General features: G+C 43.5%; 1 protein-coding gene and 1 long non-coding RNA gene across 2 annotated transcripts in view; one reads left to right on the forward strand and one right to left on the reverse strand.

The window, feature by feature from the left end:
* The window catches only part of DCDC2 (doublecortin domain containing 2), a 147,540-nt gene that overhangs the window by 114,673 nt on the left and 13,813 nt on the right, over window positions 1-19,054 (reverse strand). The gene's annotated exons all lie outside the window — the stretch shown is intronic.
* Window positions 3,346-6,293, forward strand: LOC144379008 (uncharacterized). Its single transcript, XR_013440982.1, has 3 exons — window positions 3,346-3,556; window positions 3,965-4,164; window positions 6,037-6,293. It is a non-coding gene; the product is annotated as an uncharacterized LOC144379008 (long non-coding RNA).

A 19,054-nucleotide genomic window follows, 5' to 3' on the forward strand; every position in this document is an offset into this window, starting at 1 on the left:
CTTTAAAAAAGATAAAAAGCTTTCATTTACAGTGACATTTGTTCCTCAGAATAACATTATGAGGTTAGTATTATTCTAATTGTATAAATGGGAAAAGAAGAGCCTTTCCACCTGTCAAGGTCACATGGTAAGCAAAGCAGCAGACCCAAGAATCCACTTCTTCTGATTCCCAGCCCAAGCAGGATTCAGTCCTACTGCTAATGATGCCTAAGACAGAAATGGGCCACTAGCAGGAATAGCAGACTCATATTCACACCTATTTAAATAAGATCTTTCTTGAATTATCTGTAACTGAATATATGCAAATATTTATATATACATAAATATATATATATAGGGATACCTAGAATGCCCTTATTCAGTGGTCCCCATATTTTCTCAAGACCACTCAAGTTTCTCACTCTTTGGCTTCTACCTATCAAATAGCCTTTATATGATTATATCAGTATAATTTATGGAACCTCAATGTGAATGAACATTGAAATCCTTTAACCCCCAGAACTTCTAGAAATTCGAGGAAGGCATGGTGGCAAAATCAGCCCAGCCACTTAGATACTTTGGAGAGAATATATTCATTGTTATATAATAATAAAAAATTCCAACTACTCTAACTTCAGTGAGGACCTAGTTATAGAAGATGTCTCTAATTATAAAGAACAGGCTGTTTAGAACATTCCCAGAAGGGTCCAATTAGTTTCCATGAGCTGATGAAACCACTCATCTCTACCTGGGTCCCCTGTAGGTCCCCATGTTGTTGTACCCAGTCCAGGGGCTGATTCCCAGAGGAAGGAGTTAGATTCATCTGTCAAGTGTGGATTAGTATCTCTTATTCGGGGGTTATTTTTCTGCCAATACAAGATACCTTGGCATCAGTTGGTAGAATTTTCTTTTGAACTATTCTCTAAATGAATGCCTCTCTTCCTTGAAGCAGGAAAACAATTCAAAACAAAGCCACAAATAAATGACATGGCCATTCAAAACCATGGCGAGGTGAAAGACTTCCTTTTAGCTTAAAAGTGACCCAAGAGTGACATGTTATTATGAATTTGTCCAAACCCACAGGATGTACACCAAGAGTGAGCCCTAATGTAAATATGGACTCTGGGCATTATGATGTGTCTATGTACCAGTCTAGCAGGTGACGTTGATAATGGGGAAGGTGTGCACGTGTGTGGACATGGGACATCTCTGTATCTTCCCCTCAATTTTGCTGTGAACATGAAAATGCTCTAAAAAAAATAACAGCTAATTAAAAAAACCTTAAAAAGTGAACCAAAAGATGTCAATTATAAGTAACACATTCCTTGGAAAACTCTTCAGTATAACTATATTTTTAAATAAAGTGTCCAGATTGCTAAATCTTCTTGCCTTAAAAAGCAGAATGCCATCAATTGTTACCAAATTTTGAACCATCAAGTCAGTTTCCCAGCATACCACAAATTTTTAAACCATTGGCATTCTCATTTATTTTCTCTTTATTGCATTTAGTAGAATATTTTTAAAAATCAGATAATGCTATGGGACACCTGGGTGGCTCAGTCGGTTATGCATCCGCCTTCAGCTCAGGTCATGATCCCAGGGTCCTGGGATCAAGCCCCCTTATCAGGCTCCCAGCTCAGCGGGAAGCCTGCTTCTCCCTCAGCCTGCTGCTCCCCCTGCTCATGCTCTCTCTCTCTCTATCTCTCTGACAAATAAATAAAATCTTAAAAAATCAGATAATCGTAAACATTTTGAATATATAATGCTAAACCTCACATTTATTATCTTTATTCTAAAAATATCATTGGCAACAGGCACTTTACCTTATAGGAAAGCTGAACATGACTTGAGTCATTTCTAAGGCACTTATAAGTAAAGTCTGCATGAGTTTCCCTAATGCTGTGCTGAAGAGGGTAGTATGACCCCGACGAAGTTAAAAAATAACTGATTAACCAATTAACCCAAGAGAACTCACGAGAAATTACAGGAAATACCACCAACCAAGCATTAAAAAAAACTAATTTTTTAATTGTCTTTTCTTTGGAATTCCTTCTTCACTCATTATATATATCATGCTTTACTATTTCGCCACTGTCGTTTTTGTTTGTTTTGTTTTCCCAAATGGGATTTTGGTTACCAAGCCACTGTAGGCAATGGAATGTAAAATTTCCACTAGGAATGTGGAGCAGCGAGGACGTGTGTCCATAACAATGCAAGATGAAAGTTAGCAATGCTGAGTATGCAGCAAGGTCCGGTGGGCGGGGCGGGGAACAGCTTCACCTGCATTTAAATAAGTCACTGAGCCCCAGGACTCCCACTGAGGAATGTGCCAAGTGTACATGATCTACATTCAGTCATTCATAAGCACTAAGGATGCTGTTAACCCAGCAGCAGAGACCAGGGGAAGGGCCCCTGGCGTTCTGAAGACTATGAGGTTTTCACCCACACATGCTGGTTGTGCTCCGCTCTGACAAGGGAGTACTGAGGAGGGCAGATGGGGGTCTCCACCCTCAGGGAACTACCTGCGGGGTGGGATGTGGGCGTGAGCAAGGCTGCACAACATTACTGAGGAGCACTAGGCTGGGAGGCAGCCTCAAGCCCTTAGGAGTTCCACTCCTCCCTGAGTCACTGCGGCCAGTCCCCTCACCAACCTGGGCAGCCACATCCACTCAGCAGTAGGATGAGGAGACCGCATTCTGGTCATCTCCTGGTTCCCTTCAAATTCCCCAAATATTAAAGTATGATCAAAATGCAGCCTGTCTCGAACGAAAAGTAAAGCTTTTGAAATTAAACAATTAAAAATATCATTTGCTAACCCCGTGTGTTGAAGAATTGCTAAGGCAATTGAGATCTCTATGGTTCGGAACAAAACATCATTATGTACCTCAAGGGGGATCCAATAGGGGTGTGGTCTCCTAACACTTAGAAAACCCCAGTTGACTGCCTACAAGAGGCCGTCCGCAACCATACACCTCACAGAACAAGTAGGATAGTAATGAAATTTGAATTAAAAATTGAATTAATTTGAAATTTGACTCTAACATTGAGAGTCAATGTTAGAACAGTAGTTGCTGACTCACACTGTTCAAAAAAAACACCCTCCACACATCTTATAGTTTGTTTTCTTTCCACATAGAGGGTTCACTCGTTCAATGACATCTGTCAGTTGTCACAGTTACCAACTGTGTACCGGGCACTGGGGTCGGGGGTGAGTGCTCACTGGTAAATGAGTCAAGATCCCCGCCCTCAAGACGCCCATAGAATATAGTTCAGGGGTCAGTGACAAACAAAATAAAACAAACAAAAAATGCATAATCACGGACGATGAAAAGAGCTCGGAGGAAGATGAGGCAGTGGTGAGATAAGACAGGTGGGGAGCGGCCGGAGCGTGCGGGTGACAGCAGGAAAGGACAAGTCGGCAGGCACCGTGCACGGCCCCACCAGCCAAGGAAGGGAGGCTCGATGTCAGCCTAGGGGCCGTCCCGCCGGCACATTTCCACAGGGCTCACTCCGGCTGCTGCGTGGGGAGGAACTGCAGAAAGCAGGACTGGAGGCGAGGAGACCAAACGGGGGTCTGGTGAGTTACCCAAGTGAGAGACGGTGGTGGCTCTTCCGAGGGGCTGACTACAGGGAAAGAAAAAGTAGGTAGAGGCAAGACATATTGGAGGTAGAAATTAGAACCTACTGGAAGAAGCACGGGGACAGCGAGGGAAAGAGGGCTTGAGCAGGTGGGTATGCAGTGGTGCTGCACATGGGACAGAGAAGGAAGATCTACCCCCGCTGCAGAACCAAGGGTTTCGTTTTGGACGTTTCACTGGAGATGCCCGTGAGACCTCCAAGCAGTGGTGTCACCACATAGGCGAGCTGGAGCTCATGGAAGAAGCCAGGGCTCGAGAGGCAAACGGGGGACCGAGCGAGCGGGAAGCAAAGACGGGCTCAGGACCCAGCCTTGGGGTGGGACTACAGAGGAGAAATCATTCCACAGGAGACGGGACCGAAGTGGACAGACAAGAAACGGGTAAACTGAGAGAGTGCAATGTTCCAGAAGCTAAGGGAGAGGGCCAACTGTTGGGAGCCAGAATAAGAGAGGACAGGAAAATGCCCGCTGAACCGGTCACGAAGACACCACGGGAGAGCTTGACAAGAGCATCATGAGAGGGATTCAAGACACGGAACCCTGCTGAAGTGAGTTCAGGGCTTGCAAAGGGGGGTAAAGAAGTGGAGAGGGATCTTTCTGCTTGGCATGATTAGTGTCTGTAGGAAACACAGAATAAATTTAGGAAAAGCTCCTTCCTCTCTATACTTATATCTGCTAAAGCCAGGACGTGTAGGAGGCATTTAGGACGGGAGGAAAGAGAATTTCCAGCTTCCCTTGAAACACAGAAGCAGCTCAACTCAAGAAGCTAAGCAAGGGAGAACTTTAGGGTCACACAATTATATGTGTCACATATAAGGGGTCACACATAAGGAAGGTGCTGAACCCAACCACGAGAGGACACCATGGGACCCTTGTTGACCAGAAGGAGCACAGAGGAGGTCGGTTGGGCGAAGGAGAGGGAAGAAGGAGCCCAAGGAAAGCAAACCACATCTGCACCAGGGCATGAGGCTGGATTATCCAAATATAACTGGTGAAAACTGGAAAATTTATATGAAATTACTGTCCTACTTTTCTCTTTCCCAAAAGGTTGCTTGAAGCATTTCAACCAACAGGAGAAACACATGTCAAAATACTACCAAATTCAGAGTGCTTTAAGAAAATCGAAACTCCTACATGTTTCTGAGACTAATTAAATACCATTCTCCCAATAAGAGGAGATTTGGGGCAAAATTACATTACTGATAACATTAAATTAAGATAACAGTTTTTCAAAATTCTATGGAATTTCATATCCAGAGGCATAAATGTGCTGTATATGCCCTCTGACACCTCTCACATTTATAGAATAGAATATATAAATATTCTATTTACAGAATAATTCAGAAGTAGAAAAAAGCTATATCCTGTTATATACTGTTAACTAGAATACTACAGAGCAAAAACAATAGCGATTATCCAAATGTAACTGTAACTTACAGCATCGACTCAATAAAACAGTATACATTGCTATCAAAAATGATGACAAACACTACGTAAAGGTGAAAAATATAAGAGAAACAAGGGAAATACGATCAAAAATATAAAGTAGGTATAAAATATATGTAAGATATGTATAAAATTTGTATAAGATGTATTCTGTGATTACAACTCTCTCTATGCACAGAAAGATAAATAAAAGCCAGACAGACATATATATGGAGAAAAAGTGGAAGAGAATTTACAAAAATGAAATCCAATTGTTTCAATGATGGCCTTAGGGAAAATACAATTTTCACTTTAAATATTGTTTTAACTTATTCTAAGCTAATATTTTGATAATTTTATTTATTTTTGTTTTTTTAAAGATTTTATTTATTTAGAGAGAGATCAAGCTCGTGAGCAGGGGGAGGGGCAGAGGGAGAGGGAGAAGCAGACTCCCTGCTGAGCAGAGCCCAGTGTGGGGCTCGATCCCAGGACCCTGAGATCATGACCTGAGCCGGAATCAAGAGCTGGACGCTGAACCACCTGAACCACCCGGGAGCCCCTATTTTGATAATTTTTAAGCAGCAATTTTAAAAATTAATTTTAGCAGCAAGGCACTTATGCATTAATAAACAAATAGACCAGTGGCATAGACGAGAAAGACAAAAGTAAGTACACTGGCAATTGAGTATATGGTCAAACAGGCATCTCAAATCACTGGGGCAGAGACAGGCTTTCAGTAAATGATCCTGAGACAACTGGGTGGCCCAGGTAACTTTGGAAAAAGATAAAATTACATCTCTATCTCCCACCATAGACAAGATACCACCTTAGTCAAGGGGTCAAAACTAATTATCAATAATGAGAAGGGGTATCAAACATCATCTACTCTAAAGACAAAGACAAAACAAGAGGATTAGTTCTCCCTGGTGAAAATAAAAGTTTTCTCTCCCCATCTTTTTCTCAGAGGATTTACTTTAGAAACCTTGCAATTGCAGGTACTTTCTCCTGTCTCTGAAATGCATGCAACATCTCTCTGAAGATTAGATACCCTTTTGTCAACGTTAGGTCCCAAGAATGTCTTCTTCAAGGACCAAGGATGTAGATAAACATCAAGCAAGCTCGCACCACTATCTCCCAGTTTCAGTGGGTGGACAGGAGCCTAAGTTCGATGGGCACTTCACTCCAAGTTGCAAAACTATGTGCTGTTATAAAGATAGGTGTAGTCTGGTTTTCTTCTGAATAAAGCCAATTAGCTAACACAGACTGGTCACCTCAATTACCAGGTGAATTCAGGATAAATTATGTGTGTTCTCAAGTCCTCTACTTGAGCAGTTTTTTTTTTTTTTTGGTTTTTTGTTTTGTTTTGTTTTGTTTTGTTTTTTGTTTTTTATCTTCAAAATCTGTATGGTCAAGGGCATCTGCTTGGTTATATGAAAGAGTAAGATTTCCTTCGGTCTTTGCAATCTCTGCCCCGTGATGCACATCATACTCTGGTTTAATGCTTAGTCAATAATAATAGTGCTTTCTTTCTCTACTACCTTTGTGGAGAGGATTTCTGGATTGAAAGAGGAGATTTTGTGTTTAATCTATTTCCCCAACAGTACCCTCTGACATGATGTACTGGGTGGTGCACAACCTCAACCTGATCACAAGAAAAACATCAGGAAAACCCAAATGGAAGGATGTTTTACAAAGTAACTGGCCCTCCAAGTTATCATGGTCATGAAAAACCGAGAAACAGTAGCAGGTTAGTAGAAACCAAGAGGACATGACAACTGAATGCAGTGTGGGATCCTGAATTGGATCTTGGACCAGGAAAAAAAAAAATCAGTGTCAAAACTGACAAAATTTAGATAATATTTGTAAAAAGGGGACGGTATCGATTTTAATTTCCTGCTATCAATAACTATACCATGATTGTGTAAGATGCTAACAAAGGAAGCTGGATGCAGTAAAGCATACAAAGGATTCTCTGCACTAGTTGGCAAATTTTGCCTAAAATTATTTCAAAATAAAAAGTTAAACAAATGTGGCTTTTAATACTCCATATTATTAATAAAAATCTAGGGGCGCCTGGGTGGCTCAGTCGTTAAGCGTCTGCCTTCAGCTCAGGTGATGATCCTAAAGTCCTAGGATCGAGCCCCGCGTCGGGCTCTCTGCTCAGCAGAAAGCCTGCTTCTCCCTCTCCCACTCCCCCTGCTTGTGTTCCCTCTCTCGCTGTGTCTCTCCCTGTCAAATAAATAAATAAATTCTTAAATAAATAAATAAATAAATAAATAAAATAAAAATAAAAAAAATAAAAATCTAATACCTAGGAGGCCTCCCTCACCCTGTCTTCGCCTCCCGTGCCCTGTCTTCTCCCAATTATCAGCCACCACTCTGCATTTAAAATGTTAACAGAAAGAAAAAAAATACTTCTGAGAAAATCAACAATAGACTCTCCATTTGTAACTAGACTAAGCTTAAGCACTTCCGTCTTGTGATTACATTCAGTTTTGGGTTTAGTTTCAAAGACACTGGATCCTCTATTACTTTGTTAAGTCAAGAGACAGGCTGAAAAGAGGGAAAAAATCCTCAAGCTACATTTGACACTAAATTAGTTATTTCTTGCACTCCTAAATCAGAGAAGGACAGTTCTCTCCCCGAAGATCAGTCATGGGTTTTGTCACCAATATGCAAGAAGTGGGGTCTTTTTTCACACACCAGGCTTACTAGCTCAGAACAGTAAGAAACAATGGTTTGTTGTTAACCAGTAAACCTAGCTTAAGTGGGAAAATAATCTGCCTTCCCTTAGGGTACAACTAGGTCAAAAGAATCTCACCCCTATATCAAAACTGCACCATCTAGGAGGTCAAAGCCCATGATGTGCAAAAGAATGTTCAAGGTTCAGTGAGGAATTTTTTTTTAATTAAAAGCATAAGAAAACCTCAAAAAGTAACAGTTGGAGGCTATCACTGGCGCAGTGACACTCCAGTTTATGTAGTTCACCCACTGTGAGCTTCCTTCCTGCCTACGTGGATGAACTACATTCACCTAAGAACAGAAAATTAATGAGAATGCAACTGTTTTGAGGAAAACACAGGAAGAAATAAACTTTGTATTTGGCCCATTAAAGACCTAAGATTTGGGGAGGGGGGAAGCTTATGATACTTCGTGTCTCACTCAGGAATAATTGTTAGCAAGAAAATCAAAGTCTGTTCCCTCTGTGTCCCCCATATCTTCATATTTCTCTTCCTTCTCGATCTGGATTGCTTGGGTGAGAGCAGCTCACCAAAAAGCCTTGGCACTTGGGTATCTAAAATATTTTGACTAAATCAAGGAACATAAGAGATAGAAGAAATTACAATTAAGTGAGGCCAAGTTCATCTTATTCCCAGTCTGCCTATTGCAGGGGAAGCCTTGGAACTCAGAGGTCCCTGGAGTGAACCTCACCCCGTGGAACAGTCCAAAACCAGAATCTCCAGAGCTGCCTGGTTCAAATCAAACACCGTCTGGGAGGGAGCGGGGGCGTCCACTTCCTCCCGTACTGCCCGCCCTTTTCAGATAAAGGCACTCGCAGGTCACCATCTTGAATTGCATGACACTAAATAGGCAAATCTGGAGGTCTTCCTAGTGATAAGAAAAGCAGCATGGGATGTAGATTATTATGCTTTTAACACGCCCTATGGAGAAACCCTGAAAGTCTTGAAGCCTCAACCAACTAACCACCTTGGAAAACTAACTTAGACCTTCCCTCCCGCCTGCAAAGACCGCAGATGTTTTGCCCTCCACCCTGAGAGACTAACTCCCCCTCATGCATCACATGGGAGGCCCATCTCTGCAAGGTTGTTTCGCAAAGAATGAATTAAAGATTTTAGTTACGTTAGCACCACGTCCTAGTCCAGGAGTTTTCGACAAATGTGTTCCACAAAGTTGCCTGCAATTCGAAGCAGGTGGAGTGGATTTTTATTATTTTTAAAAATAAATTACTGGAGAACATTTTTCTCACTGTCTCTCTCTCTCCTCTGTCCTCACACTCACCTCTCAGCCCATAATAGGGTATATTCCTTAGCATAACAGCAAGATCTGTTTTTAAGAAATAAGTGCATACCTGTAAGTGCAAGACGAGTCACCTTTACCTCACCACGTCTGAGTTTTAAAGTAAGAGGACCAAAAACTGTTTTCAGTCACACAACCTCACCATTCTCACTACCATCTATTCACCAGCCATTACTTCAGACCTTCCTCTTCCACTCTCATGTTCAATCCTAGGCCACAAACAAGTATAATTTTTCTTCAATATCATCATATGTGGGAATAGAGAATTAAAATTGTTCATTGGGTTTCACCGGAAGTTCCAAAACCAGAAAGGATGGAAGGAAGTAAAGGAGGAAGGAAATGAGGGAAGGAGGAAGGAAGGAGGGAGGAAGGAAGGAAGTGGGGAGGGAGCGAGGGGGGAAGGAAAGAAGGAAGGAAGGAAGGAAAGAGGAAGGGAGGGAGGAAAGAAAAATGAGAAAAAGGTAAGAAGAAAAGAAAATTTCTACTCTGGCCAATTGAGGTAATTGAAGAAGCATATGTACCCATACATAATTTGCAATTTTGTGAGTAAGCACATCTACACAAAACTTCCAATTCTCCCTCTCGATGGAGAAAAGAAGGGATACAGATAATCACAACACTGGCTAATCCCAAAGTCATTTAAAATGAAAATTTTTTAAATCAGCATTTTGCCAATATATTTACTTCGCAACCCAAGCTAATGTGAAAGTAAATCTTCCTTTTTAGAACACATCAACAGGCAAAAGGACATCCCTTCGATGGCTCCCAAGACAGTAGAAAATCAGTCCAAATTTTAAAGTTTACTCTAGATGATCCATAAAATCAAACATTGCATGAAGATTATTAAGAGCTGGCATCAAGAGAACAGACAGAGGAAAGAAGTCATAGTTCATCTAACACGTGAAGTATGGGAAACAGAACGCCCCCGCGACCGTTGGTTCATGTTTGCTCAGACTCCAAGATCTCTGAGAAAACTCGAGATTGCAGGGTTAAAAATAACCTGAAAGGATCAGAGTGAAATGCCCCTAGGACGTGTGTGGCCAGTTCTAAAGTACGCAGCAAAAGATGTTCTGTAGATAGGAAGCCAGCTGTAAATAGCACACTGTGCTCTCCTCTCTTTGTTCTCTTGTTCTGTTAATAGCACAGAGAGCACTCCCCTCTTTGTTCCTGTATCCTGTTGTAATGATTTTGTATCCTGTTTTACGTCCTAGACCAATCTTGGGGAGTGGAAGAATGCGCTTTATTATGCCCCTGCTGTAAATCATTATAGATCTATATCACTGTAGAAGGTATATAAGAGTATGGAAAATAAAGCTCGGGACCTCGGGCTGTTTGCTTGGGGTCCCCTGTGCCTCACTATATTGTTGTCTCTTTTTCTCAGTTCCTTCACTGCCCCAGGTCCCCGACTGTCTGAGGTCGACAGTGAAGGAAAAAAACAAAAAAATAAAATCCACCATCGCTCATATCAAATAAAACGAAGAATTAAAAAAAAGAAGAAGAAGAAACCACGATGAGAATGTATGAAGAACTTCCACTTACATCCTCATTGAACCCATACCATCCTGCATTCTGGTTAGGACACTTGGGGACTGTTGCCTCCCCGGATGGACCGTTCGCCCTGTGAGCCCAGGGACTGCTTTACCCCTCGCTCTCTCCTCCGGTGCAGCCCAGGGGCTGACATGCCTCCAGCACCAGCAGTGGACATCTGGGGGCTTTCGGGGGGCCATGCCCAAGTCAGTCAGAGTTAAGGAAACTGAGGACACAAGACAACCCAGCCCAGCACCTCTGACTCTCAATCCTGAGATCCTTCTACAGGACCCAAGCATTTTGTTTTTGTCTCTGCTGACGCTCTCTCTATTGACCTCCTTCCTTGAAACTCATCTCTGCTAATATCTTCGGGGTCTTTTTTTAGCAACTGCCCGTGTGTAAGGGGCCTGAGTCCCACAGATAGAACTAGTTCTCACCGCAGCAATCCACTTTGTCAGCGACCTGTTAACATTATAAACTTACAATAAAGAAATAGGGTGTTGCTAGTCAACAAAAGGAATATTCTTTACAGGATGTTTTTAAAGCCTAGTCTCTATGCTAATGTATGCGTCTTTCCCCTTGCAGGTATTAGTCTCGCTTAATATGTATCTAGCTCGATTGACATTCTCTTGCCCACCATGGGCTACTCTCCAACAGAGGGCTAAGATGGCAAGCACAAGAAAATGAGTTCTAGATTAATGCTGTCCCCTTTCAAGGAGGACAATATAGGCTACTTTCTGAGTAAAGTATAAATTCCCTGACGATGGACAAAAATAGTCTGTGTGTCAAAAGATGTCTAAAACACTGTATTTGCTCCAGAAACACAGAAGAATACTTTCTCCATCTATACATAAACCTAACAAGTTCCTGCTCAGCTCACAGGGTAATTCTAAATCCCCTGCCTATTGGCACTGAGCTGCCAGCAACCGAGGATTTTCAAGTGGATTCCCCTGTGTAGATTTACCTTTACAGTTAGCAGATCTCCAGGTGATGAAGAGCTTAGATTCCTGTAAAGCCCACGACAAGGGATATTAACCTGGCTGTTCTTTGGACATCCAAATATGCAATGCTTGTGAATCCAACTAACTGAGGCCACAACTTATATCTGAACATCTCTGGGCAAAGGGGAGTTTGTATACTTAGAATGTTCCAGGAACTGAGAACCCCTGCTTTGGGACCTGGTTATAGTGGGGGGGGGGGGGCGGCATTTCCATCACGTGAGGCCCATGGCCTCTCATAGCCCAAAGGTCTGTTGCCCAAACTGATATCCACCGCAGTTGTAAAAGTTTATGCTTCTGTGTCCTTGCTCATGGGATTCTTACCTCATCTTCAATATGACTACTGAACTGCTGATTTTTTAAGACCCAGACCCTGCCTGAAGTGTCCTCTCTCTGATCCTCTTGCCATGGCAATATTAATTACATTCCCCTCAGAACGCTCGTGAACTTTGGGCTTAACCGTGGTGCGCGACTGTCACTTGGATGCATGTCTATCATTCTTGCTTTAAAAAGGCTAATCCCTGGACAATGGGGGCCACCTATTTTTCATTTTCCATCCTGTTCAGCATCTGGCACATGGAGACCTCTACTTAATGTTTCTTGATAACTATAGTGCCAAGACAACACTTCTTTCCGCTTTCCAATGAGGAAACTGTACTTTAGGTCTCAGCATCAGGGTTGGAACTCAGGCCTCTTTGGCTCCAAAATTCACGTTCTTTCCTCCAGGCCATGCCATCTCTACACGATCATGCTAACCTGAGACATTCAAATAAAAACAGATGGCCATTCCCTTACTGATGGAAGGATATAAGTTAAGACCTGGAGCCGTCATCCAGGGTAGATAAGCTTTGTCACCCAGAACATACGTAGATAATGGAGTAAGCCGGGAGACATACAAAATAAAACAGTAACACGCTGTTACTCCCTCGGCACAAAGACGCATTTCTTGGAAACGCCTTCACCACGTTTGTGTGTTGGTTTTCCTGAGCATAAAGTATCATATTGGGAAGAAAAAGCAAGTTCCGTTAGATTTTTCATCAACTTGGGTTTCTGGAAACATTCCTTGGAAAGAATCCCACTGCATTTCTGCTTCATTTCAACTCCTCACTTTCGCCCTGCAATCACACGATTATAAAGGTAAGGAAGAATGGTGACCACTCGGAACCACAGACATGCTGGACGGAAACAGACAGCTTGGGCAACACTCCACGTTGGTCACCTCAATTCCAAACAGAATGGGAAATTGAGGAGGAATGCCTGCCATCACCCCCAAACTGTAAACAACCCATTTCCATGATTCGTCTGGGTTTTACAAGAGGTCTAGCTTACTTGGCGCTTTAATTACATTCAGGACAAATAGTTCAAGGAACCAATGAGATGACACAAAATCAGCCCCCCACCCCCGAAACAGTGAGGGGAGTTTGTATACTTAGAATGTTCCAGTTCCCTGCACTATCCGCTCTTCTACCAGCACGTATATTCCTCCTGCCAAAATGAAGACATGAATGAATAACATGGAGAGGGGTTGTTTGTGTTCAAGTTTCCACACTGTGCTCCTTTCCATTTGACTGTAGTGCTTACATAGTATGAAACGCTGAAGGAAAAAGAAAACACATTTATTTAAAGAAAGCAAGCCTCTTATCCTTTCTTGGATATGGAGAAAAAATAGCTACATGAACCTCCAAATGAAAAAGGATGGTCCCTCATCCACTGTCAGTCCCAACTAACGTCTTTAGCAAACACATTACCAGGGATTGCAGAATTATTTAACGGTTTTTTAAAAAGTTCCACTGCACAATGTTTAGAATTACTGTACCCCAATTAGCAATAACCATGAAGGAGAGGCCAGTCTTGTTTGCAAGGACCGTCTAGTCAATCCCCGGCTGATCCCTCCCGGTATTGCTTTCATTATGAGCACTCAGAAGAATAACTGTTTGGCTGGCTTGTTGTTGCAATTAGGTTTCCAGGTTACCAACTACCAAACAACCCCGGGCTGAATGTAACTTCTAGACATGCTTTTCCAAAGACTCCAAAACCTGCCCGATGCATCAGAAGATAAATTGTAATCTTCACACCCATAGGGAGTAGTGTAATAAATCCAAGTAAAGGGTCACCCTGTAGAAACAGTATTGGTTGGGCAATCTTGCACTAAAGAGTCATTCTGCCTGGCTTCGAAGGAGGAGCGATTGGGCCTTCCTAAACTATCTGAAAACTTGGCCTTTTAAAATGGGCCACCATGAAGAATGCTTAAGAATTTTGATCCTTGAAATTCGCTTTGCTGGTACGTAATCAGGCTACCTTCCTGATTTGAGACTGGGCCATCTCTTCCTAGATTACTGGGTACAGATAGGATCCCCCGATTCAAGAGGAACAGAGAATTTGGAAGGAAAGAGAGCCCAGCCACCGGGGGACCGGGAAATAGGACCCACGAGGAAGGGTTTTAAACGGACGTCATTCGGTCTGAATAAGAGAAGGCTAGGCTGTGGTTGAATCTGATTGTTCTACACTGTGATGAACTGTTCCCCAGCACAGAGGTGCCCCGCTGAGTACCCAAAAAGCTTAAATTGCAGTTTTCCAAACTAGGTATTCCCATCATTAAAATGAATCACAGTGGAAAGAACTGGAGCATTTTCTCTACTCCACAAGTACAATAGTTGGGGAGAGAAGGAATATTGAAATAAAAGGCTCTTCCTGTGTTCTTTCCAGATCCATGCTGACACCCGTCAGTGCCCCCTCTTGTGTCCCCAGCTCTCCAAATTCCCTCCCATCTTTTACTCAAGCCACCACTGTAATCTCACCCAGGCTATAAGGTCTTTCCTACCTAAGTGAGGATGGGAAGGGGCTCCTGTCTGGGGACGTGTCATTTCCATTGGTTTCCCCTCACTCAGCCTTGTAACGCACACCCAGCCGTTTCGAAATCCAAGTCTTATTAGCTCAGTGTGGTTTCACGAGGCTTCTAACCTTTCTCAGCACCTTCTGCTTACATTACAAGCTCCCAAGAACTGCTAAGGACTGCCCTGCTCTTTTCCTTGATAAGCAACCCAGCCCGGGGGCATGAGGACCGTGAAACATCTAAAGGAAGGGGCAGGCTTGCCCTCGTGTCCTGCCGATGATTTGATAGAAATGGCTTTATTTTGTAATTCCATGGGAAGTCCCTATTAATTTCTTTAAATGACAACTGACATGTATCAGCTTCTGAAAAAGAAAATGCATCTCCTATCAATTAGGAAAAAAAAATCCTTGTGCAGTTTACATGACAAATGAAACAGACACATTCTTGCTTGAAGTTGCACTTCTAATAAATAGATGAAGACCTTTAATTTATAGGACGTTCTAAATCACCTACACCACTTATCCTATTAGCAGGAAACAGGGAACTACTTTTGTCATATTACTAGTGAAGTTTCCTTCTACAGTGTCTTCTAGTTGGGAAAATTTTTATATCGTGTTCCTCAGGATGCTAAAAACAAGAGAGGGAGAGAGAGAGGAGGAGAGCCTGTGTGCTAGTTCACAAGGTTATCATCAAATCTATGGATGCCTGAGGTAGGCAATAACCATATCTAAATGTTGTAAGCAAAAGAGATTTCCGGTGTGGCAGACGGCATTTTCCAAGAACGGCCACAGCAATATTTCTGGCCCACTTCTTTTTCTAGAATCTCGCCACTCACCATCAAGAGGTAAAGTCTATTTCCCCTCCCTGAAAACCTTGGACGGGACCTTGCACTGACTGGAAGAATGCAGTGGAAATGACTCTGGATTTCTCTCCCTCTTTGTCTCTCTCTATCCCCCCCTCTCCCACGTTCCTCTCTCCTCCTCCTTCCTCCTACTCCTTCCTCCTCCTCCTTCTTCTTCTCTCCCTCCCTCCCTCTCTCTCCCTCTCCCCCTTCTCTCTCCCTGCCTCCCTCTCTCTTCCTCTCCCTTTCCTCCCCCCCCCCCCCCCCCGTCTGCGTCTGTCTCCCCCCTCTCTCTGTCCCCCTCTCTCCCTCCTCCACTTCCTCCACCCTCTCTCCCCGACCCTCCCTCCCTCCCTCTCCACACTTCCAACTCTGTGAAGATGCTCCATCTAGCCCACAAGGAGAGACCACATGGCACAGGGCCGGTGAGGAAGAACTAAAGCCCAGCTGATGATCCACATTAGCTACCACTCACGCGAGGGAACAAGCCTTCGAAGGATTCCAGCACACTCCAGGCATGCTGGGGCAGAGGAAAGCTCTCTCTGCTGTCCTCTCCGACTCCCCGACGCACAGGACCCACAAGCAAAATAAATCATTGTTTTGATGCTACTAAGTGTCCTTGTTGAAGAACAACGCCAAGACTCAGTCACACACACAAGTTCATTGTGTGCTATTTTATCTGCTGATGTAGTTCCTTTTTCGTGTATTTATGATATTCATCTCAACCGTTTATCAGGCATGGACTCTATGGCCACCCCAGTCAGAGGGAGTGATAAGTACCCCGCAGCACCTGTAGAGGGCGGGTCGTCCACGGAACACCTACAGTCACATTTTGCCCTTTTGGCCACAGTCTGTAAAAGCAGCCAGTCTGACGTCTTAGTCCACGGGCCAGATGAGCCCTGAATGACATCACGGCAATGGGGCACGATACCCATCGACTGAGTTCAAACCGTGCGCTTGGCACAGTGCTGAGAGCTTAATATATCTCTGTGCTTCTAATCTCCGCCACAGTTCTTTGAAGAGGTATTATTATGATTTCCACATTTCGGGTAAAGAAAGTGAGGTCCACAGAGACCAAGTGAATTACACCTTGAGATCTTGGGGGGTGGGGGGGGACGCAATTTGTGTCCAGCACGGATGCATGCCCTCCTCCCTTCTTCCCATCCTGAAGGCTGCTGTGTTAGCTGTTACTCAAAACATCTGGTCAGAAGGTTTGCCAAAGAGACCGAATGGCCCTTTGGCAGTAAGCACGATGACAATTAAAAACTCATTCATGGTTCTTGGTTTGATGTCTCCTTCTCTAACCTCTTTGCACCCTGTGGTACATTTCCATGTAAAAATATTTTAGGTTTCCTGGGGGAGCCGTTTTATAAGTAGACATGCCAAAGCCATTTCAAGTGCTGTATTGGAAACATTCAGCATAAATATCCTGTCCTAGAGGGAATATTAGCAAAGGTTAAAAAAAAAAAAAAAAGTCCATGGAGAATACAACTAAAATAAAGCCAGGCAAGATCCCGTGATGAATGATAACTTGTTCAAGAGTATGAAGGCTATTAAAAGAAAATCGTGCCCCTTTTCCGGATTCACGTCCCAACCATAGTCTTCCTTATATATCTTCTCTTTCCTAACATCATTAAAGCAAAGTGTAATAAATAAATAAGACCCTTGGCCCTCTCAGTGCCCCTTCAAAACCAAAAAAGACACAGTTGGTGCCTCTCGACTATGAGCTGTGCTGGACCGTGTCTTGGTCACCAGTTTCTTCCTCTGCAAAATGGAAAAGTAACAATCCCCACTGCATACGGTTGTTGTGAGGACTGAGTTAGATGATCTCTGTGAGGGGCCTGGAGCACTACTAAGCACACAGTAAAGAAACCCTCTCTCTCTCTTCCCACATCCCTCCGTCTGTCTCTTGCTCTCTCCCCACGGTGGGCTCTGGTTTTATACAACTCCCAACATTTGGGTCGGCTCCATGTCCACATGGTTAAGACTTCAAGTACTTCTGATTGTCACTGTTATTAAGGAAAAAGGGTGGGAGGCACCTGGGTGGCTCAGTTGGTTAAGTGTCTGACTCTTGATTTCCGCTCAGGTCGTGATCTCAGGGTCATGGAATCAAGCCCCGCATCAGGCTCCTTGCTCAGCGTGGAGTCTGCTTGTCCCTTTCCTTCCCCCTCTGCCCCTCCCCTCACTCTCTCTCTCTAAAAATGAATAAATAAAATCTTAAAAAAAAAAAACCAACATTCTCCCTGTCTCCATGAAGGGGAGTCTATCTGCCCACTGATGATAGAACCGTCTATCCAGTTGCCAGAGCCAGAAATCCAAGAATCATCCACTAATCTTCTCTTCATTACTCCCACACCCAATGAATCACGAAGTCCTGCCTCTCAAATCTGGTCCCTCTACCCTCTCCTCAGCCTCCCCCATCGTGAGCACCATGTTCCTGTCCACTGAGTGGTCTCCCGGCCTCCCGCCTGCCTGGGGCAGCAAAAGCCATCTTGTCGACTCCCTGCTGAACCCCTTCTATAACTTCGAATGGTTTTAGGAGAAAGTCAAAGCTCCTTTGAAAACCCTTTATCGCTGGGTCCCCCTCTACCTCCCGAGTCTCATCTCTCACAGACCCCATCCCCTCCCTGCCACCCCAGTGCCTTCTGGTTCTTCAGCCAAACAGAATTGGTGTGAGTTTCTGAGCATGCCCCATGTTCCCCCATCTGCTGGGACCTCCTCCTCCCCTGTCGGCCTGGCTGGCACCTGCTCATCCCTTTAGAGCTCCACTGAAAGGCCATTTCTTCCAGGAAATGTTTCAGGAGTCCCCTGGCTCTGGCCCCTGCCCCTCTAAGACCCTGCGCTTCCTGGGCTGCCTGCTCTGTTAAGATGGCTTGCTTGCCTCCACCAGACAATAAGCTCCATGAAGGCTGTGACCTTGTCTGGCTTCCCTGCCGTTGTAAACCCAACTTAGCATGATGCCTGGCACATAAATAGGGGCTCAATACTTTTTTTTTTTTAATGAAAATTTTGTGATACTAATATTTTTACTACCAAAAAGAGCCATAAAACTTGTGTTACTCCCTAAAGCTCCCAACTTTCTCCTCCATGAAAGAAGGCCTAAAATAATAGCAGAGACACAGAGCAATTCATCTCCAGACTCCCCTTTCCCAAGCCCTGCAAACACAGCCCGTCTGCTGTGAGTACGAGAAGACTATCATTATGATTTTACGATTCTGCCCCTATACTCAGAGTAGTCACATGGTGTCTGGGACACACAAGCTAAACCAGCATTGCTACCAGATTAGATGTACACATCCAGCCAAGACTGTCTACGAAAGAATACATTTATAGTAAGCAGGGGACATGTCCCGTTGACACCAAATTCGATGCACACAACTCTACTAACTTGATACCAGAAGGTAGAGCAAAGGGAACTCCCAAACAGATGGAGAATCATAATTTGAATATGGTCATATGGAAACAAGTGAATTAGGGAGGTGGGGGAGGTGAACAGCGTTTAGAAATAAATTACAGTCACTGAGTTAAAATGCTGGAAGTTCCCAAGGACAAATTACATCCCCTTTACTTCATTACATCCAGACCCATGCATATGTGATTAGGTAGATTAATAGGTGAGAAGAGCCAAAGTTAATCAATATTATTGATAAAATAACTGAAACAGGAATAACACAAGTGAACAGCAATCTGACTCCAAGAGAAGCACTGCTTCACAGAAAGGTAATTTAATTCAATTTCCATATCCTCTTTGACTAAATTAAGTATCAGCCAATTGA

Source organism: Halichoerus grypus, chromosome 9 (genome assembly GCF_964656455.1).
Source record: "Halichoerus grypus chromosome 9, mHalGry1.hap1.1, whole genome shotgun sequence".
Classification (NCBI taxonomy): Eukaryota; Metazoa; Chordata; class Mammalia; order Carnivora; family Phocidae; genus Halichoerus; species Halichoerus grypus.